We start from the raw sequence: 16,120 nt of genomic DNA on the forward strand, positions 1-16,120 counted from the left end.
CTGTCAGGTTCTTTTTTTTAATATCATATAAAATTTATAGTGTACAATGTGATATTTTGATGCATATATATATATAGTGAAGTGATCACTATAGTAAAGCCATTTGATATATCCATTATCTCACATGGTTACTTGTGTGTGTGGTAAGAGTACCTAAAATCCATTCTTAGAAATTTTCTAACATAGAAAATAATATTAACTACTGTCCTCATGCTGTACCTTAGATCTCTAGATATAGTCATCCCACATAATTACAACTTTCTACCTTTTGACAATATTGGCCTACATCTCCCCATATTCCCCTCTCTCCCACAGTCTGACAGCCACCTTTCTATTCTCTGTTTCTATATATTTGACATTTTTAAAAAAGTCTACATATAAGAGAGATCATGAAGTATTTTTTTTTTCTGGCTTATTTCATTTAACGTAATGTCTTCCAGTCTCATCCATGTTGTTGCAAATGGTAGGATCTTCTTTTTAAAATCTGAATAATATTCTTTATATGGAATTTCATTTTGGCTCCCCAAATAATTCCCTCCTATCCCAGCAATGAACACCAAAAGTCAAGGCCATAATGACTTTTTCATAAGAAGTCCCACTGAAAGTAGAGCATTTCTTCACAGCACTCATTATTTTCCTTTTCAATGATTTGCTTTATAAAGCAACAAAGGAATGGAAATATTTTCTTTTAAAACATTTGTTTTAACTATTGGTCTCTTCTGAACTTCAAACAGACTGTTAAGTTCCCTTTGCTTTAAAAGACACCAAAGGAAAGTAAACAATTCACAAAAATGGACCTAGTGCTCAATGTATTTAACTTGAGAAAGCATGTTTCCAGCTAAAAGAAATGCAAAAAGAATCCAAAGTTCCAAAACTGCACAATCTCTACAACTTTCCAAACTTTGATTGACTTGTATCTCTGTCTCCTTTTCTGTAGCACCTCTTTCTCTAACTCTCTCTAATCACTGTTTCCATAGTCTCCCTCTTTCCCACCTGTCTTTTCTGCCTCTCTCATCTCTCCTGTTTCTCTCCTGTATGTAGCATCTCTGTCTCTGTCTCTCTCTGTTTCTGTACATTTGTGTACCTGTCTGTGTGCCTCTTTCATCTCTTTGTCTTTGGCTCCCACCATAATACTTCCAGGGAACTAGAAAGCACTCATAAAATTTGTCATTTGCCTTATTTTGCAACTACATTGTATTAGTTTTGTTTTTAATATTTGCTTATATAAATCAAAAGATTAATAAGCAAGATTACTGTAGCATCAGGACAAGTTTGTCCCTGTGACAAGATTTAACAAATTAGACCATATCTCTAGTTCTGTCTCCAGTAGTCATGTCAGTTGCAACAACTGAGGATTGTTTTTATTACATACTCCCACGATGGTATCTGCCATACATGTGAAGGACAGGGACAAGTTAGAAACCTGAGTGCACCATAGAATTTTACAGTATATTTTTATGGAAATTCGTCATTGTGTCCTGGGTTATACAAATACTATACCATTTCATTGGACAGCACAAGGTGCTTTTACATATATTAAGTAGCTTTTTATATATATTTTACACACACCACAATAAGTAGTTTTCTAAACTTTACATGGCTTATGATCATCCCCTGTTTTTCTGATGAAGAAAATGATGCTTGGGATAAATAATTCTATGAAAAGCAAACGTAGAAAACAAAGGCCATGATGAATACAGCACTACAAAAAATCTTCCCTAAATCAGGTATGTAATAACTAAACTGAGCAATATTGTCTGCCAAGAGGTCACACATCAGTGTCTCAAGGACCTTGGAAAAAATTAATCCATTTCTGGCTTTAACCTATTCATTTTTTGCAAGTCCACTGAACCCTCAGTGTTTACACCCCTAACCCATGAATAAGATAGAATAAAAGAAGTCAATGCTCTTTCAATATTTTTCAAGCCACCTGAAATCCCACTGGAGACTATGAGATAAAAATATCTTCCTGGTGCCAAGAGTTCTCAAGTCCTCTTCTGATAATATATTTATCCATGTTTTACAAATGGCAAAACTGAAAAAAAAAAGGTGGGGAGTAAGGTGGGGGAAATAAAAGGTGGGGAGTAAGGTGAGGGAAATAAAAGGTGGGAGAAAATAAAGTGATAACATTAAAACAGAAATGAGAATTTCACAAGTACCTATTGTATACATACAAATTATACCTACTCTTATAACAGACAATACTCCCTCTTGAGGAGCTAAACTTACCTGGTTTCCAGAGAGCTTTCTATGCCCAAGGGTCTAAACAAACATGAAACCATTGAGCTTTGACGTGAACTAGATGGAACATTAAAACTTGAAATGGTGCCTATCATAAAAATCATGTGACAAAAGTGCAAATCTCCCACGTCACTCAATTTGATTACAGGCTACCAGCCACTATTCTGCCAATCTGAATGTGGATTCTTGGACATTTATAATCAACAGCTTAAATATACTTTCTGAAAAGAAGATAAAAAGGAGAGAGAGTTCTAACATAGTTGAATTGAACATGAATCTCATTTTTACCTAGTAGTTATTCCGACACAAACTCTGAAAGAAAGGGGAACGGTAGCTTATAAAGATTAAAGAAATGTGGGAAATCAGTTACCTCGTCATTATAGTTAGTAAAGTGGCTCAGTAGTACAAATGAAATACAAACAGGCTAGGAAAATCAAGATACCATTAGACAAAGGAGTTGCAAAATTAGCAAATTCTATTTGTCTTAATTCTGATACTTTTCTCTTTTTCTGAAATTCATTTGACCTGTTTTATATTTTTGTCACATATTTCATAAGAAAGTTCCTTAAGATGTAAATGTGGGTCAGTTAGCAGTGCTTACCTTTGTTTTTAAGGTTACAGTCCACGTTCACGTCTGCATTTGAGCACTGTACGAAATGTTACATTTAAAAGTAAATAATTCCATCATCTCAACCTGGTGCTCCCGTGAAATGTGGTGCTAGGAAACAGCCGGCAGGCAGTGCTTCTGAACAAATCATACGTCCTGTAATTGCCGCTTAGCTCTAATTACTATTGAGGATCGTGTTTGCAACTTGATTCCAGGGAGAGGGCAGAAAACCTTCTGATGACACAGAACCAAATATATCCTAAAAGACTGACAAGTGGCTTTCTTTCACGTAATTTTTCTGAGTATCCCCCAGCTACTCAAAAACTACCACTCTGTCATAGTAAAATGGAAATAAAGCAAACTGACACCCACATCTCCCTCCTAACAAAACAATTCAATTCTCTCAAAATATCTACTTATCACAACAGTTTGGAATTTTCAGTATCACTTATATGTCAAGGGATTATTCCCCCTCAGGTGGGCAACTAAATCTTTTAAAATTGCTTTTTATTTCAAAGAGAAATGTGTTCTCACAACAAACTTTATTTATATTCTGTTAGACTAGAATAATTTATTTGCATTCTATTAGGCCTGAAGAATTTGTTTCCTTTCCCATGGATTTTTAGGTTTTAAATAAAGATTCATATAGTTCAAAAAGACTAGAGCAGATGTCAATTTGATGTTGATAAAATTAATAGGGATGTGTATGCATCTCAACTCAAAAACCTAATTTCAGTTATATAGGGTATTATGGTAAAATTGAAGTTATACATGCTTGGAACTAAAATGATTTATTATTTGCTCTCATATCTAATTAATTTAACTTTGCATCTAGTGGCATCTGACCATGTTGTCAGAATAAAGCATCTGATATATCCATGTTACACAGTGTGGCTATGACTGAATGGTTGTTTTGCTTATGCTAAGCTGATTGTCATTGATACTGATGAGTTAGCTTAGTGGGCATTTGAATGAATAAAAGAAACTTGAAATGACTGATGCTTGCAAATGTCAGGAAGGATTTTGCACCTTTGGTTGGGCAACTTAGCACATTTACTAACCACAGCCAACACTTTAGTGACGTACAGAAAAAATTATATTTATCCAAGTTCTGAGATTTAGTATATCTGCTTATGTCAGATTTGCACAGTAACTATCAGGGACAGGTAAAACTAAGTGAATAATTAGATGCAGCAAAGAAAATGGTAATTATAAAACCAGCTCTTAGAAATGGTACATTTTTTCCAGTCTCAATCATCTAAGTTATGAATAATAACAAAATAATATTCTAAATGAAACAGTATGCTAGCTCTATACTTATTTCCCCCCAAATAACAACTGGGCATTCCTTATGATTACAGTATAATTATAGTCATGGCTGTGGTTGTCACTTAAAAAAAAGTTTTCATCTATGATAGCTCTCCCCTAAGAAACCTCTGCTCTGTAGAGATTATGTTGATGGCCTCTTCAAAATATGTTTCTTTCATGAAGAAGTGTTTCATTCTTTCTTACCTGCTGTTGAATCATGACTGATTCTTGGAGTATTTTTTCTAGAACATTTCCAGGTCTGGAATACTAGTGCATCCTTGAACTCCCAAGCTCTTTATTTGTACGTCTCACATATTTTTAGTTTAGTTCAGTAGCACACAAAGTGTGGTCCTCAGACCAGCAGCATCAGCATCATCTGAGAACTTGTTAGAAAAGCAAATTCTGAGGCCTCACTCCAGATCTACAGAATCATAAACACTGGGGATGGGGCCCAGTAATCTGTGTTTTAGCCAGCCCCCTACATGACCTGAAACATGCTGATGTTTGAGAACCACTGGTCCATAGTGCAGGTATGTACCACGACCAGTGGGATAATGGGATAAGGAACACTTAAGCCTCTACGGGGAAAACTACAGGAAAGACAGAGGCTCCACAGAGAGGTAACATTTAAATGGTTATCTAAAAAATCAGAAGAGCTTGGACGGATCCAAAGGAGGCACCAGGCACCTCTTACCTAGCTAAGTCATCACCTTGAGTTAGTTAATACAGCCCACCCTCTCTATAAGACCTTACCCTATCAATCACTGTCTTTCTTTAGTCAGTCCATTCTTAAGGAAACAAAACTTGCTTCATTTTTGTTAGCCTCTTAGTCTACCAACTATTTGCTCTTACCTTTTAACTTCTTTTAGAGTAGCCTACCCTTCCTTTATTTTTTACTATCCCCTCACTTCATAAACACTGTAATCTGGCTTATGATTTCTCCAGCAAAATAAAACTAGGGTTCTGAAGGCCTATATCAGTCCTCCTTGACCTCTCTACCATTGGTAGAATATAATCCCATTTCTAAATCACCTCTTTTCCAAGCTCAACTTTAGTATTTCTAACCTTAACTTTTGCATTTTCCCTCCCAGCTGTATCCCATTGGCACCTCAAGTTCAACTTGTACAAAATTAAACTACTTATCCCAGCCTCCCTGCCCCTATCCCCTCACCTCACTCCCTAAAGGATATTTCTTCTCTGCTGGTCTTTACTTCCTTACATGCAGACTCTAAAACTTGAAGCTGTATTTGACTTCTCCCTCTTCCTTGTCCCTGAATCCAGTTAGTAAGCTTTATGACATCTGTCACCTCCTTTCTTTTTTCATACCCATTGCCATTACCTTCATTTAGGTCCTCATTAGCTGTTCACAAGCATAATTCCTTAATCATTGTATTCACCTTGTAGTCAAATGAATTCTTAAGAAGAACAGCTCAAATCAATCATTATCCTACTCAAACATCTCCTGTGGCTTCCCTCAGTGAGTTACAGGCTCTGTAATACTATACACCTGTCTAAATCTCTACTCGGCTACTTACCAGCTGGGAAACATTACATACATTAATTGACTTAGCCCCAATTTTCTCAGCTCACAAGTAGGAATAAAACAGTAATCATATCTCATGAGGAGCTCTGAAGGAAATAATGCATGTAAATTCTTACCATGGTGGCTAGAACACTGAAGGATTTAGTGAATGGTGAGCATTATTATTACCATCACCACAGAATCCAATTCAAATGCCTCAGTTCAGCATCCAACACCATCCTCAAACTTAAATGAAAACTGTTTTCTCACACTTTATAAGATTTATTAAACCAAATTCTCTCTCAAGGACAGGACCCACATCTTATTTGTCTTTTTGTCTCTGGCCCCTTAGGCAGTGCCTTACACTTGGTAGTTGCTCCAGAAATGTTCACTGCACGAAGCACTAGCTGGTTCTTGGACATACACACTTTATGAGTTCTATCACTTTTTTCATGCCGTCATGCCTCCCAGGATGCTCGTCCCTTTTTGTCTCCTTTTAAATTCTCTCCATTTTCAAGTGACATTTTAAATGCCGTCTCTTCCACGAAGCCTTCCCTCTTTTTTCAGAAGAAAGCATTTTGATTTCCTCCGAAGCTGCAATGCATTTTATTTACATCTCCATTACAGTACTTAAGACTGTTGATAACCTGCAATGCATTTTATTTACATCTTCATTACAGTACTTAAGACTGTTGATTGTGTATTACTTGTGCATGTGTCTTCTTCCCCAAAGAGCTCTAAGCTCTTCTGGCTTAGAGACCAGACTTAATTTATTGCTGTTTGTCTAGGGCCCTGCCCAGAGAAGGCACTTAATGAATGTGTTGAGTGAATGTAGGCGTAAGGGAATAGCATCTGTGTTTTTAATATAAGAACTGTGCTGCTGCATACTACCTGATTAAAGGTTTTATTGCTCATTGATAATTATGATCATCTTCAAAGAGTACATGGATTATGAGAATTACAGAAACAAGTTTAAGACCTCTTATAAATGAAGTATGTTCCTAATTTTGGCTTTAAGTCAGTACTCTAGAATCCAGAAGCATTTTTCATGGAAATAATAATTCCTGGGATAGTCCTCAAAAGCTTAATTAACCTGCAGGACAGCTGTGTAAGAGACAGCATTGCATTAGCAATAGCACCTCAATGCCAACCCTACTATAAGGGGTCTTGAAAAGGAGTCAATAGCCTATGAGTGTTTATGAGGATACTCAGTCTTCCTTGCAAAACATAAAGCCATGACTTTTGTTTTCTTTTTTATATTTTAAGACAAACTCAGAAAGCCATAACCTGAAGCCAACTTAGTTGTGTATTCGAAAGGTTACTTTTCATTGCCAGGATGAACGTGACCTGGTTAAAGAATTAATTTATAACTGTTGATTATAAATTGTAAATGTAGAAAATGGAAGTCCTCTATAAAGTCCACATATTTGAATTTTTAGAACTCAGAAATAATTTTCTTTTTAATTTACAATTCTAAATTACAGTTTTCATGTCTTCACTTTGAATTAATTTTAAATGGACTATGGCTTCTGATTCTTCAGCTTCAGTTCCTTCATCCGAATCCCCCTGACAAATGCATAATGACTTGTTGACAAATTTTTAATTACATTCATTGGGGAGGGGAACTGTTATTTTAGAGTAACTCTTGAGTGACTATATAATCTTTTTCTTTTCTTTTCTTTTTCTTTTTTCTTTTTTTTTTTTTTTGAGATGGGGTCTCACTCTGTCACCCAGGCTGGAGTGCAGTGGTGCGATCTCGGCTCACTGCAACCTCCGCCTCCTGGGTTTAAGTGATTCTCCCTGCTTCCACCTCCCGAGTAGCTGAGATTATAGGCGCCAGCCACCACACCTGGCTAATTTTGTATTTTTAGTTGAGACAGGGTTTCGCCATGTTGGCCAGGCTGGTCTCGAACTCCTGACCTCAAGTGATCCACCTGCCTTGGCCTCCCAAATTGCTGGGATTACAGGCATTGAGCCACAGTGCCAGGCCCATAATCTTTTTTAATGAAAAAATTATGGCCCTTCTAGTCATCTGAATTGCAATTTTGGATTTTCACAAGTTTACTTATTTAAAGCAGCAGGCAAACCTAGAAACAAGCTATCTGTGGGGGGAAAAACAAACAAACATATTTTCACTGTTACTTTTGCTTCCACCATCACTGAGCAAGACATTATGGTAAACTGAAAAGTGGGGTCACTGGTCCTAAAGGTGCTTTTCTATTTAGAGAACAAAAATAATATATCCAAAACAATTAGAGACTAATACAAAGACACATAAAATTTAATGTAAATTAGTGGCACAGATATAGAAGTGGTACAGGACAGATCATAACATCCACAGGGCAGGAAGCTTTGTTTCATTCACTAATGTATTCTAAGCACCAGGAGCAATGCCTTGCACATATTGTCAGCTCAAAGCCACTGCAATCAAAGGAGAGACAAAAGTGGGCTAGAAGAGCTGGAGAAAGTTTCACTGTGAAGGCAGGACTTGAGCAAGACCTTAAAATTTGTGATTCTTTGATTCCTCCTTAGCTTCCACCTACATCCAGACTATTGGCAAGTCCTGTTGTCTCCACCTCCAACATAGGCTGCAAATCTTCCTGCTTCCATCCATGTCACTGTCACATACTAGTCCGAGATACCAACATTTGTCTGGACTACAGCTAATGGCTCTTAAGGGATCTTTCTGGGACCACTTATGGTCTCCGACATTTGGTTCTCACACAGCAGCCAAGCAAACTGTTTAAAAATACAAATCTGATCATGTCACTCCAGTGGAACAGCTTCCCACAGCACCTGGAATAAAATCAAACCCCTTGCTATGGCCTGCAGTCACCACATGTTTAATTAAGCCCCGGCCTGCTCCAAAACCTCACCGAGTACTGCCTCTCTTCCCCCAGCCCCCAAGATCTAAGCGTCCTTCCTCTCTCTTTCCCAAACACATCACATTCACTCTATCTCAGGCTTTTGCCTCTGCTGTTCCCTCAGCATGAAACTCCCTGCTCCCATTTCAGTTGTGCCTCAGCTCAGTTATCATCTCAGTGAGACCCTCCCTCTACTACACTGCTTGGTTTATTTACTTCATGGCACTTACTTGTCTCTAAAATGATCATGTTTTACTTGTTTACTTGTTCATTATCTCCTGTTACTAAAATATAATCTCCACAGGGATAAAAACTATATTCCCAGTTTCTAGAGCAGGGCCAGGCCTATGGTAGGTACTCAATACATATTTTGAATGAATGAATGACCATACTTTTCCAGCATTTTCAAATGTGAAAATACAATTTTAGCATCAAATGGTTTCAAGGACTTCTCACATAGTATTAGTGTTATTTTTTCCCTCAGTATTCACTGATCATATTCAAAGCTGTTATGAAGTTAGCAACATTTAAAGTATGGTGGTATTTCATTATCACAGCAGGGCTGACATACATTTGCCAAAAATATGTTGGGTGTGTGTGAGAAATGGTATTTATTCAATCTGTCAAACTGAAATCTATCAAACTTAGTACACATTTCCATTTACAGGTATGTGAGGATCCTCAGCCCACAGATGTCAGTGAAGCCATTAATTGATACTCAGATTTGATATAAGAGGACAGAAGGAATGGCAGAGGTCTTAGTTAGAGCTTTCTTAAGACCAATATGAGAATAAACTCTATTTAAACACTTATCCTAAACTGAGGAAAAACTAACTTATTTTTTAAACCATCTAACACCTAGAGTTTATTAGTCATCTTTACTCATTTGTATAACAATGTCTAACACTTACATAACATTTATTATGCACCAACACTGTTCTATACACTTATGTATATTAATTCACCCAATTTTCAAATTAACACAGTAAAGGAAGAACTTGCTATTACCTGCATTCTCTAGATGAGGAAACAGGGCACAGAAAGACAAAATATCTTCCCCAAGATCCTGAAGCAGGCAAGCGTCAGAGCTGGGGTTCAAACACACGTAGTTTGGCTCTAGAGTCCATACTTTTACCACTATGTTATGCTGCCTTGCTGATATAAGGAGGTATCATATTTACACTAATAAAATATCTTTTGCACTATCCATAGCATACAAGAAAAATTGCTTATCAGATGTCAGTTACTCCTAAATATGCATATGTTACTTTTAAACATTCTTAAGTAGTATCTTCCTGATTACCGCCAAATAAAGCTCTGAAATACTTCACAGCAAGTAACTTTATGAAGCAGTTCTATATCATGTGGGAAATCATGAGGAAAATCTAAATAAAATACCAAATCTCACGGTGCCTTTAATATCACTGTGAAAACAGCATAATTTTCTAGGACATGTTGTGAAGGCTGAGGTGATAAGATAGCATATCTTAAAATGACTTGAAACCAAAAATGTATTTGTGAGCATATTCCCAAATCACCACAAATGTTTTGTTTTGACAGGTTAGAACATGAGGACACAGAACTCAGCTTACTATATAAGGTCTTTAAGTGTGCAAAGCACAGTGCTTTCTGCACAGTATTGGGTCAAGCTGTTTATGAAGAAAGGTCAATATTGGCTTATAGCACCAAGGCTATAGATATAGTCCAAGAAAGAATTCCAATAAGACTTAGGTTGTTCTGCCATTCATATAAGGCCCTTCATTTATTTCCTCATTTAGTCCCTCCTTTTTGAAGGGAGTATCTGTCTTATGAAATGTGAATGAGTCAAGGAGGAGTTGAGTATCCTGAACATAGTTATGCAACATGACCCCTATGTAATAAATCTTCCTAGAAGCAGTTCTTTTCCAAATGGGGCCTGTCTTCACTATTCTCATCTGATACTTGGCAAATGAGGTATTCTGAGTCTGACTGGACACTTCTCTGCTCCTCAGCTGACAACTCTTTAACACAGATGTCAGCCAGAAAACTTTACTGGGGCACGTAGGGGATCAGAACTTTTGAATCATATCCAGCCAAGAGAGTCCATCATCTCTCAGCTCTCTGCTGCCCTGCCCCATCCCAAAACCAACGTACCACTCCTGCAAGTCCTCCCAGCTCTGATGGCACAGAACATGGGAGGGGGAAAGGATGGGCTCTCAACATGAAGCTGGTTCCTTTGTGAGTTCACTAAGGCAGAAAAATCTGTACATTTCTGTGATCTATTCTTTAATAAAAATTTGGGGGCTTGGGAACAAATGTGAAGGAACTTAGGGCCTTTTATCATAGTGTATGTAGCCTTAGAGCCAGACCCCAGTTCAAATTTTGCTTTTACCATTTAATAGTGAAAAGACTTTGGAGAAGTGCTTATTCTCTGAGCCTCAATTTTCTCATCAGAAATAATATCTGTCTTTTTTAGATTTGGAAGGGGAAGGACACTTATACAATGCTTAACACAGTGTCTGGCACAGTTTGCATTCAATAAATGTTAGTTCTCTCTTTGTTTCTCTGATTCTGAAGAGAGCCAGTTGTTTGGAGGCTGGCATTTAGAAATGCCTATAATATCCTCAACATATTCCATTTTTATTGGTTTTCTCTTTATTTTGGCTTTATGCCAGGGCTTCTTAAATTAGGATCCATGGACCACCCCCTTTCCAGGAATTGTATGCAAATATTTGCAACCATGTTCATTTCTCAGAGAGAGGAATCAGAGTTAATCAATTCACAAGGGATTCTGTGATTCAAACGGATTAAAAATGTCTGCATATGTTTCTGAAAAGTTGCAGGCAAACCGAATATCTTTTTTTTAAATCAAATTTTATTTTTAATGTACTAGAAGAGCCTGTGAGTAAAAGGGACTCTACAATGAATCTTTCTATAAAGCAAACACTTGTTTCATAAACTGCATATTTAATCCAGGTTTTTTGCATACTACATTTGATTAAAGTAGAATATACAGTGATATGACATGCATAGTAGCTAACTTTCATTAACAATTTAAACACTGCTTGTGGGGTCAAGTTCAAGTTCAGTGTACACTGAAAGAATTCCAGAAAGTCCTTGCTCTTAACTGGACAAAGTCTTCGTTATCCTCTGCTCCAAACATCTTTTTATGGAGGAAGAAACTGAGGTTCTGAGAGGTTATGTGACTTGCTCAAGGTCATTACAATAGTTATGGACAATGAGGAATAACAGCTGTAAAAATAATGACCGTGATTATGATGATGATGACAGCACTGTGATCTATTGAGCATTTACTTAAGCTAAGTCTTTTAAAGAGTCTAACCTCACGTACTTTCACTACAAGCCTGAAGGAAGATTACCTCTATTCAGCAGATGAGGCACTCTGCCCAGGGCTCCATAGCCAGCAAAGGGACAACTTAGAACAAAACCCAGCTCACAACTCATATCCCTGTTTTGGCTTTCCACATTGTACTCTTAATCAGTACTTGAAACTGCTTCCCAGAACACAACAGAACAGAGAGTCATGTGGTCTTGAAATACAAACAATTAAAAGGTTAGTTAGGAAAGATTCAGTTACAACCTTTAAGTTCTATTCATATTTTCACATGGTGTTTCTCAAATACAATATTAGACAGTTCTTGCTAATGCTACACTTTCACAATATACACTAGGAGTACAATCTCTAGAACAAATCCAGATCATCTCCTGCTTGTAGTAGGGCTCTTAGACACAACCCTTCTCTGGCCATATTCCTACCCAGTTCGTAGGCCAAAGGGATCGGCCCACATTGTCTATGCCTTCCCTACCCCTCCTTCTAGACCACATCCTGGGTTCCTGGGATTCTGTAAGTCGATGCCCTAATGGCCCTCGGACTACTTCCAAGTCCTGTGTAGGTCTCTTTTCCAGATCCCTTCCTGTGAGGTGGAAAACGCCTGTGTGGGCCTGGGAGTGGCCTCAGGGTGGCTATTTTCAGGAAATGTAGTTGGAGGTTGGCAGTGAGGACTAGGGTGTCTACCTTCTTGTTGAACAGGACAGGAGGTGGGCCAGGAGCCACTTTGTGCTTCCATGTTCTGGCAGAGAACTTTGAGGTGTCTAGGAATTCTAAAATAATACCTGGCCTTCTCAGATATTTATGAATAAAAAAATCCATGTATTCAAAATCCAACTGATTTTCAATGATGGCTAAAAGCCACATAGTGTACTAGGTGTTAAGTATATAATGATGGACCAGAAACCTTCAGTCCCTGGCTTCATGGAGCTAACTGCCTCGTGAAGGGTTTACCTGAACACACAGACATTTAAGATACAGAGTGATAGTGTGGCAATAGGAAAAACACTGATATGGCGAAGGCTGGGTGGGAAAAGAGAGGCTGATAGAGCTAAGAAGTTCAAGTAGAAGGCATCATAGTAACCTATGTGAGAGACAATTTGAATATGAACTGAGGGTTAGGCTGTAGTGAGAAAAGAATACAGACAAAAGAGGTAGACTCAACAGGACATGACAACTGATTGGAGACAGGGCTAATATCCAATGGACTATTCAGCAAGGCTTCCAGCTTGGGTAGATGGAAGGGCCTATCATGGAGAAAGAACACAGAACGAGTCAGTTTGGAGGGAAATGTCATTTCTAAGCTTTGACCTGAAAACCCCTCCAACTCAGGGATTTTGGTTTATACCTACCCATACTACCACCAAGACTGAGGTTGTGCAAGGCCTGTGTGCTAGACTGTATGGTCCTCCCCTTCCCACTAAGCCCTGTTTATTCTGTACCACCAAAAAGAAGGGCAGACAAACAACAGCCATGAATAAAGGGAATTCTTGAATGAGGCTCTCATTTATAATTCCTCTGTCAAAGATAATCATTTGTTTAAAATATGTGGCTATCATTAAAGTTACCAGGACTATTTAATAAATAATTAAGTAGCAGAATTTTCCCAATTATATTTGATTTTCAGATATTTCAAATCTTATAGCAAGAATTCAGATTTAGTCAATATTTCAAGAATCTGCTCTCCAGTATTTAAGGTTAACCTAATAAATGTTGATACTTAAAAGTTGAAGAAAGTGACTTAGGAATGGCGAATTCATATCTTCTGTAACATATCTTTTCAGACGTTGCATATGCATTTCACAGTATATCTCTAGCAGCAATTAATCTTTATTAAAAGATCTGAATTATTATCTTTTCTCAATCTCCAAGAATTTCACATGAAAAATTCTGGAAGAAAAATTTTAAGCAATAGCACTTAGACTTGGATGAAAGGAATAGTATAATTTTTAATTTTTATTTTGCCAAAACACCAAACTGATATGCTAACAATACTTTGTGAGGCCAGCAGTTATCAGGAAAAAAGAAAAACCAAAAAAACAAAAAACTAAAGGATAGGTTCAGTTTTTCTTGAAAACAAACTTTTCAAAAGTAAAATTTATCATTTTGCTCAATATTGATGAATATTTGTTTGTTTTATTTATTAGTTATGTCATGTGCTGTAAAGTTAGGTCTTTTTAAAAATAAAAAATTTAGATTAAAAGCTAAATTTAAGAAAGTTACTTTTGAACTTTTTAACAATTGTGCTATGTGAATTTTTGAAGTTAAAAAAATAGAAATCAATACTCTGTAAGGGAAAAATAAAAAACAGATGAGAAAGCTTTCAAGGCTTCATAAATATTTTAAGTAAGCTCAGAGGAAAAAGACAAGTTGTGTGTCAGCAATGCCAAAGTTACTCAGATCTAATGCCTATGTGGCTTTGGATAAAGTCTTAATTTTTTTTACATTTCAGTCTCTGTGAATACGAGAACTAGAATAAAAACAAACTCACCAAAATGCCATAAAAATAAGGTTAATTATGAGCTCTGACATAACTTGATAAAAAGTATAGCATTATTATTATAATATCTATTTTATTTTCTCTTTCCACAGAAGGGTATCCTTGTGAACCAAAAGGAATGACTTTCAAAATCACTCCTTTACTATAATGCTGTTTAAGATCCGTAACAAAATCTTTACTCATGAGGAACGGGCAAATAAAAATTAACAATTTGAGGGTGATGATAGAAGTATGACTCAGGCCTGAATTAAGGAGTTTGAATCCTGCACATAAACTGCATTTTACAATAGGGAAAATATAGGTAAACCACAATCTATTTGGGGAAAAACAAAACTGTACCTTTCTGTGGACAAAATACAGATCAGAAGTGATACTAATCAGATAGGGAGTATTGTACTTGCTCAGAACAATAAATGAACTCAGTACAATTAAATGAACTTTTCTGTTTATCCTTCTCAATATTTGTAGGAGTCAGTGCAAACAACAAAGTAGAAAGTCTATGGAAGCAGAATCTAAAGTATCCCTGTTTGGCTCTGAGCAAGATATTTATCTGCTTTATCCTGAATAAGGAGCAGCGTGGGCTAAAAAATATCTCTGAATAAACTGATAAAATCTGCTGGGTAACTACTAAAATAATGAATATTGAAGCACTTGCATTACAGTCAAATCAACTGTAGCTACTTACAGGAAAAGACCATTAAAAGCCACAAAGCCTATAAACAAACTAGACGGAAGCAATACTAAGGAAGTTAATCTGAAGTCATACTTGTACATCGAAGAAATTCTTCACATAGCGTAGATTGTGAACATTTATAAGTATGGACACAACAACAACTAACTACTGCCTTCTCTTAAGATTCTGAAGAGTTAGGGAAGGAAGGAGGGATGTTAGGGGGTAAGGGCTTTACCTAAGGAGAGAAGCTCCTTGCTTCCCTTGCTCTCTCACTCCTTCCTTCTTGAAATTCTTAAAGCCCTGCCTTCTAGGATATTTCTCTCTCCAGGCCCTCCTCCAGTCTCTCTAATCAAATTGCTTTCTCTTTTTAGAACTGCCCTTCTTTCGTTTCTGTGTATGTTGATGCTGCTCAGGTACCAACATCGGTCTTCTGCTGGTGGCCCTCTACCCTCTCTGGATGGTCTCCTTGCCTCTCAGGGTATTATCTCTCTGCCAATGACCGCTACTCAGAGCTCAGGCCTCTGCCCCAGGCCTCAGCTCTGTATATGCAGATACCTCCTGGGTGTTGCCAACTGGATGTCCCATAACCATGCTGAAAGCCAAATTTATTTGGGCTGGGAGAATTTGCTCTGCGATATGACAATAAAATTACTCATCCTGTGATAATAAAACATATATGTAGAAGAAGAAGAGAGTCAGTAACAAAAAGTGAGAAAAAAATAAAAACAAGATTTCGTACAAATCTTCACTATACCAGAATTATATATTTCAACTATAGTTATAATGATCTGATTACAAATTAAATGTAACATTATTTGAACTTTAAGTTCAAATGAATGATAGCACTTTGGTTGGGTTTGTTTTGCCCCTCACCAAATGTTAAAACCAGATTGAGAAGCAGAAGTCGAAATGCTATTTATTTGGAATTCTCATTGGCCTGCAAGCATTGCTCCTTTCCTTGGAAAGCTTTTCTTCCTACAGGAGAAGCTTTCAAAGGCCACTTGTCTGGGAGTGAGGCTCCATGTGGTAGCTGATTCTGCCTACTTTACTGCAGAATGCCAGACCCAGGGGAAGAAT

General features: G+C 37.2%; 1 protein-coding gene across 5 annotated transcripts in view; it reads right to left on the bottom strand.

Moving 5' to 3' along the window:
• ZNF385B (zinc finger protein 385B) overlaps positions 1-16,120 on the bottom strand; it is a 417,184-nt gene that overhangs the window by 115,928 nt on the left and 285,136 nt on the right. The window contains exon 1 of one of the 5 annotated variants that reach the window (XM_019022644.3): positions 2,843-3,013. The exons of the other annotated variants lie outside the window; for them this stretch is intronic. The gene's annotated coding sequence lies outside the window, so the exon portion shown is untranslated. Of the gene's footprint in view, positions 1-2,842; positions 3,014-16,120 lie in introns of those variants that run through there. 5 annotated transcript variants of the gene reach the window in all.

This window comes from Gorilla gorilla, chromosome 11, assembly GCF_029281585.2.
Source record: "Gorilla gorilla gorilla isolate KB3781 chromosome 11, NHGRI_mGorGor1-v2.1_pri, whole genome shotgun sequence".
Taxonomy (NCBI): domain Eukaryota; kingdom Metazoa; phylum Chordata; class Mammalia; order Primates; family Hominidae; genus Gorilla; species Gorilla gorilla.